The sequence below is a fragment of the Ochotona curzoniae genome, unplaced genomic scaffold (genome assembly GCF_017591425.1).
Source record: "Ochotona curzoniae isolate NIBS_2020 unplaced genomic scaffold, NIBS_Ocur_1.0 scaffold_4701, whole genome shotgun sequence".
NCBI classification, from domain to species: Eukaryota; Metazoa; Chordata; class Mammalia; order Lagomorpha; family Ochotonidae; genus Ochotona; species Ochotona curzoniae.
Window position 1 is genome coordinate 45,783,580 of NW_024467122.1, and position 15,000 is coordinate 45,798,579.

Consider the following 15,000-nt stretch of genomic DNA (forward strand, 5'->3'; position numbering starts at 1 on the left):
AAGGTTTCATTTGAATGAATTAAGTATTTCCCCTAAAAATTCAATATCATTTCAATAAATGTAGCCTCTAAAGTAACCTGCAGTGATGCTTCATGAGCAAATCACATGATGTCAGAATGGTATGGTTTCGATTTAATCAAGAAAGAGATTAAAGTGGATGTGTGTTATTTTCAACTTCGCCGCAGCACCGCCATTTGTCAAAGTCAACCCTCTGATTGCTTTGGACCTACTGCTATCCAGGTCTTGTCAAAATAGTAGTCAGCATAGTCTGAAGCAGGTAGACTGGCCTGTATTAAGCAGTATCAAACAGTACCACAGAATTCATTGACTTGTGAATTATGAAGTTAATAGATTGATCATAAATTTTGTAGCCGTTAATTTATCTTTATAATGCTGGCATATCTTGGGTACATTTTTCTTTTTATTTTGCACCTTTTTATATAGTCGAGTTAAATAGTGCTGAATATAATTTTGATATATGCTGTATATCAGGATTCCTATAATTCCAACACAAGGATTAAATGTCTTGCATGAATACACTAGAGAAGGACACAAGCGTATTTAGAAACATATCAAGGAAAGGTATTTCAAGAATGTGGCTTCTTGGAAAGGAGGCGAATGTAAATATTGTATGCTTGAGTTACACTATGATTATGTATAATCAAGTAACTGTATTTTGAGACTTCTCTGTTTTATAATTGGTTGAGCTAATGGCTGTTTTACCGTGAGTTGTTACAGAGTCAGGGTTTTTTCTTCCCTGTTTAAAAGTAAAATCATGATAGATATTTGATGTTATTTTTAGTCATCGTACTAGGCTATTGTGAAGCCAGTTTTTAACTCCATCCTTGCCAGTGGGCTGACAGCCAGTCAAAAGTACTATCCAAATATCTGCTTACTGGACAGAATATGGTTCTGTGCATTGTCTTATATAAATGAGCTGTTTTCAAAAGCCTTTTTTTTCAAAAAGTAACCCAGAAATACAGAAATTATCGCCAGGTTGTGGAATCCATTCAGTGGTCTAACGATGCCAGGTTCTGTTCCTTCCCTTTCTTTGAGTTTTTCATTCCTTCGTCTTCTTGTTCTTTTTTTCCTCCCTCTTAAATTAAAGAGCGTCAAGATACTGTGGCTTATATTCTGACACTTTCTCCCCTTCACAGCAGCAACCTGGCTGGCCTTTGGCAATGAAATTCAATGCACATGGCTCCGCAGTCAAATCATCAAATTTCCCTGTGTGTATATTAGAGTTTTGTAATGTGTTTCCATTATGAAACAATGCGGGGATAATTGTCTTTGGTAGCAATTAGCTAACAGGTTTGTTCAGTGCTATTGGCAGAGGCATCCATCATCCTCTTCCCTGACCACACTTTTTGTCTACTGTGGACTATGGAGATCAATAGAATTCTATATAAGGAAAATCACCTCAGCTTTAATGAGCTGCAAGTCTTAGTCTTCGTTTGTATTTTTAATTTTTTTCCTTTTTAAAATTTGAAATCAGGCAAAAAAAAAGGTTCATTTCTTTTGGGGTTGAATGATATTACATTGATGCTATTTTGCTTGACCAGTGGTCACTTTTCAGTGGCTTCTCCTATAAGAAGACAGCACTTACAGCATGGGACATATAAGTCAACTAATTTCATTATCATAGGCTTTTGTAATATCCACTTTTAAGGAACACTGTTGGATTTCCTGTGGGATATTTGGAGAATCATCTGTGAAGGTCTTCAAAATGTTCACAGAAATGTACATTATTAAAAAAATTGCATGCATTTTTTTCTTTTTTTTGCAACAGAATAAACTTTTAAAAATTTATTTTCCATGAATATATTGAAATATCCTTGTACATTCTGCTCAATGCCAACAGTAAAAAGACACCAAAGAGGCATTTGTGATAACAGTTTTGTTATTGTTCCCAATTTAACAATGTTTTTATAATTTTAACCTACCTTTATATTGTGTTATCAGCCTCATGACAAAACTAATATTGATAGCATAGATATTATTATTAAAGAGATTTTAATAATAAAAACAGACCTACACAGAGAGGAGGAGAGACAGAGAGAAGTCTTCCATTCCTAGGTTCACTCTCCAAATGGGTACAATGGCTGGAGCTGAGCCAATCCAAAACCAGGACCATAAGCCTTCTCCTGGGGCTCTGACTTAGTTGCAGGAGCCAAAGGACTTGAGCCATCTTTCACAATCTTCCCAAGCCATAAGCAGGGATCTGAATTGAAAGTGGGCATCCATTACCCCTCCATGGGATGCTGGCAGAGGATCAGCCCACTACACCACTATGTTGGCCCCAGCAGAGATATTATTTTTACCTGAGCCATGGTAAGTCTGAGTTTCAGAGAAGATAGTGATTTGGCTACTGTCTTATAACAGCATAAAACTGGCTTTAGAGCCCAAGTTTCAAATTAATTGTTATATGTTACATTTTGTTTTATGGTATTTTAAAGGGAAAGTACTTTTCTAAAGGTTTATTTTATTTTTACTTGAAATGTAGAGTTACAGAGAAAAGGAGAGAGAGAGAGCGCTCCCCTCCACTGATTTATTCCCCAAATATCCACAATGACTAGAAATGAGCTGAAATGAATCTGGGAGCCAGCAGCTTCTGGGTCTCCCACATTGGTGCAGGATCCCAAAGACTTAAGTCATCCTCCACTACTTTCCCAGGCCATAATACAGAGCTAGAAATGGAGCAGGCAAGACTTGAACCAGTGCTCACAAGGATGCCAGCACTGAAAGTAGTTTAGCATACTATTGCCATTTTGGGGGAATGGATTTCGGGGGTGGGGGGAGGATGTTGTTGGTTTGGTTTTGGCCTTTTGCTTGTTTGTTTAAGATTTATTTATTTGGAATCAAAGCTATAGATAGAGAAATCTTTTCTATGCTGCTTCATTCCTCAAATGCCCAGAAAGTCTGGGGTTGAGAGAGGACAACGCTTGGATCCTGGAGCTCCATTCAGTCTCACGTATGAGTGTCAGGAGCCGAAGGACAAGGACTTGGGCCATTTTCCACTGCTTCTTCAGGCACGTTAGCGTGGAGCTGAAACCAGAGTGGAACCACTAGTACTCAAACCAGGGTACATATGGGATGCTGTTGTCATACATGGCAGTTTAACCTGCTGTGTAATTGTGCTGCACCCTAAACAGTGCATTTTTAAAAATATATGTTTACCTGAAAGATAGGAGATAGGACAACAGAAAGAGGGACAGGGAAGAAGAAGAGGGAAGGAGGTAGCAGAGCTCTCTCCCATCTGTTGCTTTACTCCCTAGAATACTGCAACAGCCGGGTCTGGATCATTCTAAAGCTAGAATTTCCCACTTGAATGGCAGTTGCCCAAATAGTTGGGCCATATTTGCTGTCTTCCTATGCACTTTAGCAGGGAGCTAGATTGGAAGTGAAGTATGTGGGACTCAAACTGGCATCACAAACAGCTGATTACCTCACTTTGCCATATTGACCCCAATCTCAACAATTAGACTCTGTAAGAAGTCTATCCTTTCTGTATCTCCTCCTCCCCATCTTGTAGAATGCAAGCGGAATCTGATTATGTGGGGCTTTTTGTTTCTGTCTTTGTTTTAGTTTTGCTGGGGAGTAGCTGGTATTTCTGGGATCTTCCCTGGCCTTTAGAATAGCCTCAGGAGGTAGGAAGAGCTTATGAGGCCAGCATACAGCCTAGTGGTGTAGCAGTAAAGGACAAGGTACTGATGGCAGTGCTGGCAGTCAAATTCAAGCCTCCTAGCTCCTCATCAACAACTGCTTTTATTGCATTATGGGGAATAAAGTAGCAGTTAGAATAATTGTTGGGGAAATGCTGTCAGAAAAGGATTGCAGGTTTTCCTGTCACATTACAGACCTGGGCAAAAGCGGGAGATGAAGAGCTCTTTACTTATCATGCCATCAATCTGAGTGATTGAGCTTTACCCTGCGCAGCAGTCTTCCCTTCTTGCATAGGATATTATCAGCAGCATTTTGATTAACAATGAGTAGTAGGTAGATTATATTTGAGTCTGTTTTCTTAAAACGAGCTCTTAAATTTTGAGCAAATCCTCGGAGTACCAAAATACATTTTTTTCTGCTTTATGTTTTCTAATTGTACAAAGGAAAATTACAAATGGAAAGTGCTAGTGGGAAAGGAAGTCTGAGTTTTAATTCCATGCTGTATAATCTATTCCTCAGATGTCAACTTCCCATCTTTTGGAAAGAGCATGCTAGGTGTTTTATCTCTTTTCTAGGGTTTGATATAACCTAATTTCAGCACAGGTTTCACTCCCTATTAAAGCTGAAATAATAAATGTGTGAATAAGTCAATGAGGAAAGGAGTGAATTTCACACTTAATAACTACGGTTTTCTGCGAAGAGTCATAGTACAGAGAATTCTGTTGATACAGATTTCCTAAACAAAGCAGTTATGAGGATGGAAATATAATTAAATATAATTATAATTAAAAGTTTTAAATGTTTAGAACTTTCATGAGAATCAGTGATCGACTTACAAGTTAGGCACAGTTATTAAAGGAGTGAGGGAGATTATTTTTAAAGAAAATAAGCAGGTTTACAATACCTGAGTTTGAAATAAGCCCAATTAAAGCTTATAAAGAACCATTGTCCTCATTATATCTACTGGTTTTATTTCTCTTTTATCATTTTATTTTTAATTTATTTCTAAAGATCTATTTATTTTTATTGGAAAGTCAGATCTACAGAAAGGAGAGACAGAGAGAAAGATCTTCCTTCTGCTGATTCACTCACCACAAGTCTGCAAAGGCCAGAGCTGAGCCAATACGGAGTCAGGAGCCTCCTCTGGGTCTCCCACATGGGTGCAGGATCCCAAGGCTTTGGCCCAACCTCCATTGTTCTCCCAGGCCATAAGCAGGGAGCTGGGTAGGAAGTGGAGTATCCGGGACATGAACTGGCACCCACATGGGATCCCCAGCACCTGCAAGGCAAGGATCCAGCCACTGAACCACCATACCGGACTCTGTTTTTGTTTATTTTCAAAGATTTTATATAAATTTCCTTTTTGTTCTCCTTAACAGTAAAGACCATAGTTATGATGTCAGTTAAAATTGAACAATGTTGTTGAATGTAATTTTCAGTGGAGATGAATTTTTTTTTTAAAGATTTATTTTTATTATTTTTTCATTGGAAAGGCGGATATACAGAGAGGAGGAGAGACAGAGAGGAAGGTCTTCCGTCCGATGATTCACTCCCCAAGTGAGCGCAACGGGCCGATACTATGCCGATCCGAAGCCAGGAGCCTCTTCCGGGTCTCCCACGCGGGTGCAGGTTCCCAAAGCTTTGGGCCGTCCTCGACTGCTTTCCCAGGCCACAGGCAGGGAGCTGGAAGGGAAGCGGGGCTGCTGGGACTAGAACCGGCGCCCATATGGGATCCCGGGCGTGCAAGGCGAGGACATTTAACCACTTACGCCACCGCGCCGGGCCCGAGATGAATTTTTTTTATTGTTCCTTTATGTTTTCTTGATAGGATGTGCTCCCCTTACATGTATGCAATCGCCTTTATAAGTTTCTCCACTGAGTTTATTAATATTGGTTCTTACTTTTTGAATGAACTAAATTTCAGTTTTTTGACAGACTAACTTAGAATTTTCAGCAGTGTGTTACCCCATCAGTACACAGTACAAGAATCTTTAAAACTCTAGGTTTATTAGAAGAAACTGTGAGAAGTCACCCAGTAGGTTCGAGAAGCTGATTAGACTTTGAGCAGTCCCTTACTAACACTGGAATATCGATTGCTTTGTTTTCTTCATTCTTCTGTAGTTTGTCAGGAGCTATTTGAACACTGACCAATTTCTGGGCACTTTAGTGGATGGAAAATGGAATAAAATCTGTGAAAAAAATACTGTTTTGTAATGCATGAAACACATTCATAATAATTATGATTCTATATGTGCGTTTAGACACAAGATCATACTGAAAAGAGTCAAAAAAAAAAGAGCTATGTTCTTGCTTGTTGAACCAGAGGAGGTTTCAAGGGTTGAATTTAGCTTCAGGGTGAAACCATTTAAGACAGCACTGTATGAACAAAGGGAAGAAAATGGAGAGGTTTAATAGTTTGCTAAGGAACAGTCTAGGTTTGTTCTTTAAAGTCTTGCTCTTGTCTGTATAATCATGGTAGAAGTTATTGTTTGACAGACTCAGTTGGCGATCATATATGAGAAGATATTAAATGACAAATCTAGACATTTATATTAATGTTTACCTTTCATTTTATTATTTTAAAGCAGCTTGATTGAACTTTTTTAAAAGGTAGAGAAACATCTTTCATTTTCTTTTTTTCTCACCAAATGTTCGTAACAGGTGACCACATCAAAATCAAGATCCAGGCACTCTTACATGGATCTACCATAGGTAGCAGAGATTCAGGGATTCAAATCATCATGTGTAACCTCTCAAAGTAGGAAGGTGGCTCAGAAGTAGAGGTGAGATTCAGTTAAAAGAACCTTGAGGGCCCAGTGGTGTGGCCTAGCCAATAAAGTCCTCGCGTTGAATGCCTGGGATCCCATATGGACACCAGTTCAAATTCCAGCAGCCCCACTTCCCATCCAGCTCCCTGCTTGTGGCCTGGGAAAGCAGTTGAGAACAACCCCAAAGCCTTGGGATCCTGCATCTGTGTAGGAGACCTGGAGGAAGCTCCTGGTTCCTGGGTTCAGATCGGCACAGCGCCGGCCATTGCGGTCACTTGGGGAGTGAATCATCGGAAGGAAGATTTTCCTCCCTGTCTCTGCTTTCTGTATATCTGACTTTGCAGTAATAAATGAATCTTAAAACAAAAACCTTGATAGGAAATCTAAGTGTCACATGTGGCAACTTAATTCTCTATACTGCAAATTCTAGCCATAGGCGTTTAAGTTTGCAAGTAACGGGAAAACATTCATTATATTGAATAGAAGAGTGATGTGATCAGAACATACACACACAAATACATAACACATATACATTTATACACACATGCATACATCAATATATACATAAATATACGCATAAACAATGATAGTACTCTTCAATAAAAATGAATATATGAATAGTATCAGGTTCCTAAAAATAACCAAAATTATGTGTAATTTCTATAATTTTTCTGTCACTCCATGAACTATCTTTATTCAAAAAATCATATTAGAATACCACCGAAGAGCAGTTATATTTTTAAAGAAATAATTAACTAACTTCCATTTATTAAAAATGTTTATAAACTTAACTGGTATTATTTGTAAATAACTTTTAATATGCTTTGGAATTAATTGTGATACAGATCTGTGTGTTGTTGATTGCAGTTGTGAAACCAAGTTTACAACATTGTATGGAATGACTTAAAGTATGGAAATATTGAATATAGTAAGAAATACCAGTTAATAACCTATTGCTTTTTCCTTTACATACTTAAGGTTTATACTGGAAGGTATAGAAAAAATAAAATCAATAGGATGTGGCTACTCACTGCATAGAATATTGAGGAATTAAAAGGAACCTAAGATGAATCTGAGATTTCTTATACTAAGAAAAGTAAGAGTTGCTTTAAGTGAAGGAAGAAAGAGATTAAATTCAATGCAGGTTCTTAAATTGAGATTCTAAAGTAAGTCTTACAGGGTAGGTCATAAAGTCGGAGGCTTCTGTTTGACAGAGAATCCCAAATTGAGACTTGTGGATCATTAGTAAATGGAGTATTCTTCTGAAGACACTTAAAATAGGAAGAAGCACTCCATATGTGAACCTTCATTGGAGTCTCAGTTATTAAGCAAGTGATGGCTCCTCCTTATTCTTAATGATTAGCTCTCTGTTTTTTTGAAACCTTAAATCCTTCTGTCCCTTAAAGAATAGTAAAATGAGTTTAACAAGTTAATGCATGTTTCAAAAGCAAATACCTCGTTCAGAGGAAGCTTGCGGCTTCTCTCTTTTAGACAGAGTGTTTCCAACTCTTTACAAGCCTCTTATTTATTGATTACACATTTCTTAAATACAAAGTATTGTTACTTTTCACATTATGCCTTGGGTGCTTTTTAGTCTCTTATGTAATTGAAAACATTAAGAAAAGTCTTAACAAAAAGAGTTTGTAGACTTCCACTTGATGTTGTATTTTCCATTTCTTAAAACTATGTTGTATTCTTTTCTATTCTCTGAAACTTGTTGGTCTGCCTCTAAATAATGCAGATGAAATTGTAGGAGTAGGTATGCAAACTGATTTTGGTCTCAGCCTTTGTTGTGAAAAAAATTGTATGTATAGTAAGATATTTCCTTGTATCTATTTATAGACTTTCTTTTTACAACTGGTGCAATGAGAAAATGACTTATTTTCATCAGCTTGAAAAGGAAGTATAGAAGCACATTCATTGCATGATAAATATTAATGATAATGATTATGCTGAAAGATTTTGTCATCCAAGAGGCTCAGAATTGTAAATTAGATTCCTATGCCTTATATACAGTGTAGTCAGTGGCATTTAATGAACTCTCTATTATCCATGTTCATGAGTAAAAGCAGAGGATGGTTACTTAAAATTCAGCAGTAATACGCCCTGACTATTAATGTCGTTATCTTACCAAACTTCTTGTAAATCCTGTTAACTTTAAAAAAGTTTATTGATTAATGCTCTTCCCCTTGTAAGGAGTATTATATGAAAAACAAGTGGACTAATTGTCAGGGTGGAGGAAAGTGATGATGAGATTGTAATTGAAAGGCCTACAGATTAAGGATTAAGTCACACCTTGAAGAAACACTCACAGACTGATGACACGCTGCTTTTGATAAAATAATGTCCACTTCACCTCTGCTACTAACGGAGCTTCTGTCCCAAGAAAGATCTGGAAGTAAAATGTGTTTGGTTGTTTACACACCTTAAGTTTTCTAGTTTAGTCCTGATTTCATGTACATTTTTTTGTTGTTGTTGCTTAAGAAATGATTTTTAAATGTGTAATACACTGGTCTGCATTTTTCCCAGTTGTTTCTATGCTGATTAAGATGCCACATCCCATATTACAGTGCGTGGGTTGGATTCCCAACATGAACTCATGACTCTAGCTATCTGCTGATGTGGATTCTGGCAGACAGGGGTGAGACTGAAATAGTTTGGTTGACATCACTCTCCATCATTCCAGGCTCCTGGCTTCAGCCTGGCCCAGCCCTAGCCATTGTGGACATTTGGAGAATGAAACAGCAATAGGAGTGCTATCTCATTCTCACATTTTTTCTCTTTCAAGAAAAAGGAAAAAAGACCTGTATTATGGAATTTTCATAGAACTTAAAAAAAATGCTTTCATGTATAGTGTTGACTATGTATAATCTCTTGTTAGTTTTTTCCTTATATTTTGATTTTCCACAAAATATTGATTATTGACATTTCTGGTTCAGGCCAGAATATTTTATTGTAGAACCATATTTGTTTTTCTTCTTCAGAAACACACAATAACTTAATAGATATGTTTTATCTTCAAGTAGTGGTTACTTTGGATTCCAAATTTCATAAGAGAATTTCAAAAAAGATTAAATGAAGAGTTTATTTTGATCCAAAATATTTTTAAATGTTACCAGTTCTTTCACATTTTCCACATATTTCTTTTTTATTTTTCCATAAGCTTTTTTTAAGTACTCCTGAATTTTATCCTTATTTCTTTTCATTAAAGAGCTCTTCTTATTTTATTTTTGTTTCTGTTTTTAAAAGAAAGTTAAGTTAGTGGACTGATCCTATCCAGACATGAAATATTTTTGCTGATAGCTTTGTAATTATGGAGGGCAATGCGAAGATGGTAGTATAGAAAGTCAAATGGCTCTCCGATGAAATACACTGGATTATGAAATGTAATGACTGGTGTTTAAGAGACTGGACAGTTGAGTGGCCAGGAAGTCTAGCCTCTTTGCAGTGCGTCACTCCTGGAGTCTCCCGTCCATCTCTACGAGTGCTCACAATTCCCCAGCCTCCCCCACCATACGTACATACAAACCAAAGAAACATTATTCTTAATTGTGTTGTGTGGTTATAAGACGAATCCTATGTTGCTTTCTCCCATTTGAGAGCGAAGTAAGATTAACTTTCAGCTTAATTCGTCAGTTCATCTTTCCCATATGTATTTTCTACGAAGTACATCTGAATTTGGAAGTTTTCTTTTTCTTCTGGCATTATGATGCCTCATACTCCTCCCATCCCTTGAGCCAGTCAACTCTGAGCTCCCATTATGTTGCTGTTACCTTATCTCCTAGCTAGGACTACCTCAGGACCTGATGTCACTTCTGTCTTTATTCATGGCCATTACAATAAACAATAATCATATTATCTGGTGCATAGGTAGCAGCTGTCACATCCCAAGTGCTTTCTAAGGACTCAGCTTCTGTTGACAATTAATTCTTAAAACTTTATGAGGCAAATGGTGATGCTCTCCCCATTGATAGGCAGCCAAGGTCCTGAGGATTGGAGTGATTTGCTCCAGATCACACAGTTAGTAGGAACAATGTGACTCTGGATCCCATGTTTTTACCTCTATGCTAAACTGCCTGTCTACAGAAAACACATATTTTATTAACATAATTTTGTGTTGACAAGTAACGTAGCTAAATAATTTTCATGAGTCAGAAAGCTGAAGTCAGTGTGGTAGTTAAATGGTTATTGCCTCAATACAAACTCATCAAATTTCCCAGTTTACCCTAAAGGAGGTCTTATGTTTTTATAACCCTGCAACAGATTTTTAAGTACATTTGTAATTCATTTACGTGTGTCATACCCTACAGTATGTCTTTATAAAAAGAAATCTGAACATATAAGTGCTTAACCTTTACTTCTTAATGATGAGCTTTTAAATTGTTATTGTGCTGACATAATTTGGTGTAACACCTAAAATGCTTTGTGTGTATAGCTATAAAAGGAAAGTAATGTGATCCAGCACTGACAGTAAGCTGTATCTAGGAAAAAAAAAATCCTATGGAAGGTTAAAATTGAATGTGGTAACTGCAATTATCTAAAAGGAAGTCTATTACCTTATGATAAAACTGTCAAAATAATGATTGGGTACTCCCACAAATTGTACAGAGAATCAATAAAACCAATATTACATCACAGTTTCAGAATTTAGGAATTCTACCCTCTCCTAATTCAGAGAAGATGTTAATGAAGTTACGGAAGCTGATTCTAAGTCTTTTGCCTAGGTTTTTGGTTGATCTGGAATGTCTTTGCTCTTGTAAGCTAATAGGATTTAGATCTCCCACTTGGGTCACCCAAGCTTGCATGCTCCCTGCCCACTCTTGTTACAAGCCTGAGTGCACAAGTGAGCATTTGTGTTTTAATTAAAATTATCAATTTATTCTTGCTAATACTGATTACTGTGTGTTAATATTTTGTTGTATCTAATCTTCAATTTTCTGACTTGTGTTTTTCAAAGATGATATCTTTTTCTTTTGAAAGATATATGTGTGTATGTATGTATTGGAAAGGCAAATTTACAGAGCAGAGAGACAGAAAGATCTTTCATCTGCTGGCTCACCTCCCAAATGGCCACAACAGCTATAGCTGAACCAATTCGAAGCCAGGAGCGTCTTCTGGATCTCTCACACAGGTGCAAGGTCTTAAGGCTTTGGGCTCTCCTTCACTGCTTTCCAAGTCCACAGAGAGCTGAATGGAAAGTGGAGCAAGTGTGACAAGAACTAGAACCCATGCGGGATACTGGCACTTAAAAGTGTAGGATTAGCCAGTTGAGCAATTGCAACAGCCCAAAAGACACCTTATATAACTAACAAAAGACAGTTTTGGTTGGCTCAGTGTTTCTATCTTGATTCATTTGCCCTTATATCCATAAAAATATTTGTTGACTTAATTTGATATATTTTATTTCACCAATGTAACAAGCCTTTGACATATTAAAGCAAATGTTGCTGTGGCTTTATAACTGATATACTGAAGGTCAGAATAATTGACAAGCCTAGTCATTCAGTGAGAAAGGGTAGAAGCTGGGACTTAACCTGGTTAATTCAGTCCTACATATTCCCATGTTTATGCATCTTACCTTCCTGAGTGGATAAAGAGACAAACAGAAACAGTGAATGAGTGAAGGAACCTAGATCTTTTGACTTCAGAGTTGTCATCTTCCCACTATTTAATGAATATGAATTAACATCAAGAACTCAGCTTTTCCTCATGTCACAGATATTTGTCCCTTTTTTTACTTAAATCTCATCCATGATAGTTAATGCATATTTCCACTAGTTGTTCCACTTAATTCCTACTAGTTCTCACCTTGAGTAACATCTTTGCAAACTATGCTTAACTCTTACTTAGAATCAGGTAACAACATCTTTCATTTGTAGTTTTACGTATTAAAGATGATTTTATAATTTGCCCAGCATTGTGCATGGCACCTAGTAGGAACTCATATGGCAATGATTTTGCAGCAATAGGTGGTAAAATGCTAATTAAAGTTACTTGATGTGTATGAAGAAATTAATTTGCCCTTCATCTGTTTTTAGGAACTCTTGAAATATGAACTCCCTGGTGATTTTAGATATCTTCAAACATTCTAAAAGTATTTTATATAATGTTCTGTGTTGGGAGAAACTAGTAAGATCTTAACAAGGTATCACAGAGTGGAACTAGCCTCGATTTCCTGGATTACCTTCCTTATTTATTTTCTCTTACAACAGCAAAATCACAGCGTGTGTTTGTTTGCTAGCAGTGTGACAGAAGGGAGAGACAGAGGAAAACGAGATCTCCCATCTGCAGGTTCGGTGCTGCTGGGTTGCATCAGGTCAGAGCTCAGAGCTCTGAATTCCACCTGCGTTTACCACATGTTGGCAGGTGCCCAAGCACATGGATCATCTTCCCTTGCTATCCCAAGTGCATCAGCAGAAACCCAAATCAGAAGCAGAGCATCATGAATTTTTACAGAGAGAAAGAGAATCAGAGAGATAGATCTTCCATCTTCTGTTTCACTCCCCAAGTGGCTACAGCAGCCAAGCTGAGCTGATTTGAAGCCAGGAGCCTGGAGTTTCTTGTAGGTCAGCCACAAGGCTTTGGGCCATGCTTTGCTGCTTTCCCAAACCACAAGCAGGGAGCTGGATGGGAAGTGGAGCAACTGAAATATGAGCTGGTAAACATATGGGATCCCGGTGGTTGTAAGGCAAAGATTTAGCCACTAGGCTACTGCGCCAGACCCAACAACATGGATTTGCTGGCATTGTAGACATGTCTTAACTCGCTGCACCTTGGCGTGCTCCTACTTCAGGAATTCCTACTACTCTCTCCAAAGGAGCATGAGTTGGTGAATGCAGCAGGGCTTTTCAAGGGGCAGGAAATCTACTAAAATTTTTTCATTTTTAAAGTAAAATTTTTTTTTCTTCAGAATTTTTTTAGATTTACACAAAAGTTGCCAAGGTGACACAGCGAATTCTCCCTATACTCATCACTTGGTTTTAGTTATATCTAATGTTGCTATATTTATTTCTGTGATACTGTCGAGAAGTCTACATTGGTACTTTATTATCAATAAGATTTTAGATCTCATTTCCAGTTTCACCAGTTTCTTCGTTCGTGGCCTTCTTCTGTTCCATCATCCAGTCCAGGGTTCCACGTGGCATGTAGGTGTCGAGGTTCCTGCATCTCTACTGGAGTGTAGCTGTTAGTCCTTGACTTTCATAGCTATGATGCTTCCCCAAAATCATTATCGGATAATCTGCATGGTGTCTTCAGTTTGGGTTGGTAAATATTTTTCGTATGGACTTGCAAGAATAGCATCAAGGTGAAGTGTCTCATCAATGATTGCATGATGTCAACAGGAGGAAGTTGATTAAATTCCATCTCCTGAAGGGAGGAATGTTAGATACATTATTTGAGTTTCTTATTTTAAGAAAGGTTTTTTTTCTCCGTACTTACTTATCCTTTCAAAAAGTTTATGAAAAGTACATATTGTGAGAAAGCTATTCATGAGTTTCAGTTTGTGTGTGTGTGTGTGTTTGTGTGTGTCTGCCCAAATAATCTTTACACTTTATTTATATTTTTGCGTGAGTTTTCCAAGGAATCTTCATATATGCAAGTGCCTAAATAAGAAAGAAATTATGTTGTGTTTAACACTTTGCCTGTTGAAACCCCTGTGGTTACAGTTTGAAGCAGAATTTTTTCTTACCATTTGTCAGTACCCAATAAGCATTTCCCCTAATTTTTATCTTGTGTATAGTCACAGCTGAAACAAGTAAACATGAAAAATTCCTGAATTAATTGTGAAAGGTTAAAGTGAGAACATTAATGTGTGACTTTATTTTGACACATGAAAAAGCAGGTTGTTTTCCCATTCTGGTTCATCGTCCGGGGAGATCTTTCTGTATCTGGGAAGAACACGTGAGCTGCACCATCGTGAAGCCATTCATGGGGCAGGTGACCCTTGAGTCAGCATGGCATTGGCAAGGTTGATTATAAGAGGTTGCTTGCCTGGCTTTTTGCTTGCAAGGTAGAAAACTGTATCTATTTCAGAAATGTGAGAGGCACAAGAACTAGGGAAAATGAAGTCTCCAGATGCATGAAACAAGGGGCAGCTGCTGTTCATACAATTCCTTAACTATTTTTGACTCAGACATTCTGACATATTGTGCGTGTTTCACTTTGTCTTTCTTACTGAACCTGACCTCACTCTGCAGGAAGCTGGGTCTTGTAGCTGAGTCACCGGGGCTGCCTTCAAGAAGTTAATGCTCTATTAGGGAAGGTGGGAGGCTCCCCGTCCTGTTTTAATTTTGATCAAAATCCCTCCTCAGCCTATTTAGTAACCAGTTCCTTCCTTGACCAGGCTATGAAATCACAGTTGGACAAAGGGGATTTAATCCATTTACCAAAGGGTTGGTTTTGAAAGGTTTTATTGTTAACATGGAGGATGTTTATGGAAATGTCCATCTCACCGTTGATTCTTGGTGTGTGTGTGGAGGGAGGCTGTGCACGCATGTGTATTTATAACAGATGTGCTTGGTGCCTCTAAATGTTGAACTGATGTTCTGTATAAAGCCATGGAAGTAAA

The 15,000-nt window shown here is 37.7% G+C and overlaps 1 protein-coding gene across 5 annotated transcripts in view; it reads left to right on the forward strand.

Annotated features, from left to right (window-relative positions):
- Positions 1–15,000, forward strand: part of CDIN1 (CDAN1 interacting nuclease 1) — a 202,637-nt gene that overhangs the window by 63,900 nt on the left and 123,737 nt on the right. The gene's annotated exons all lie outside the window — the stretch shown is intronic.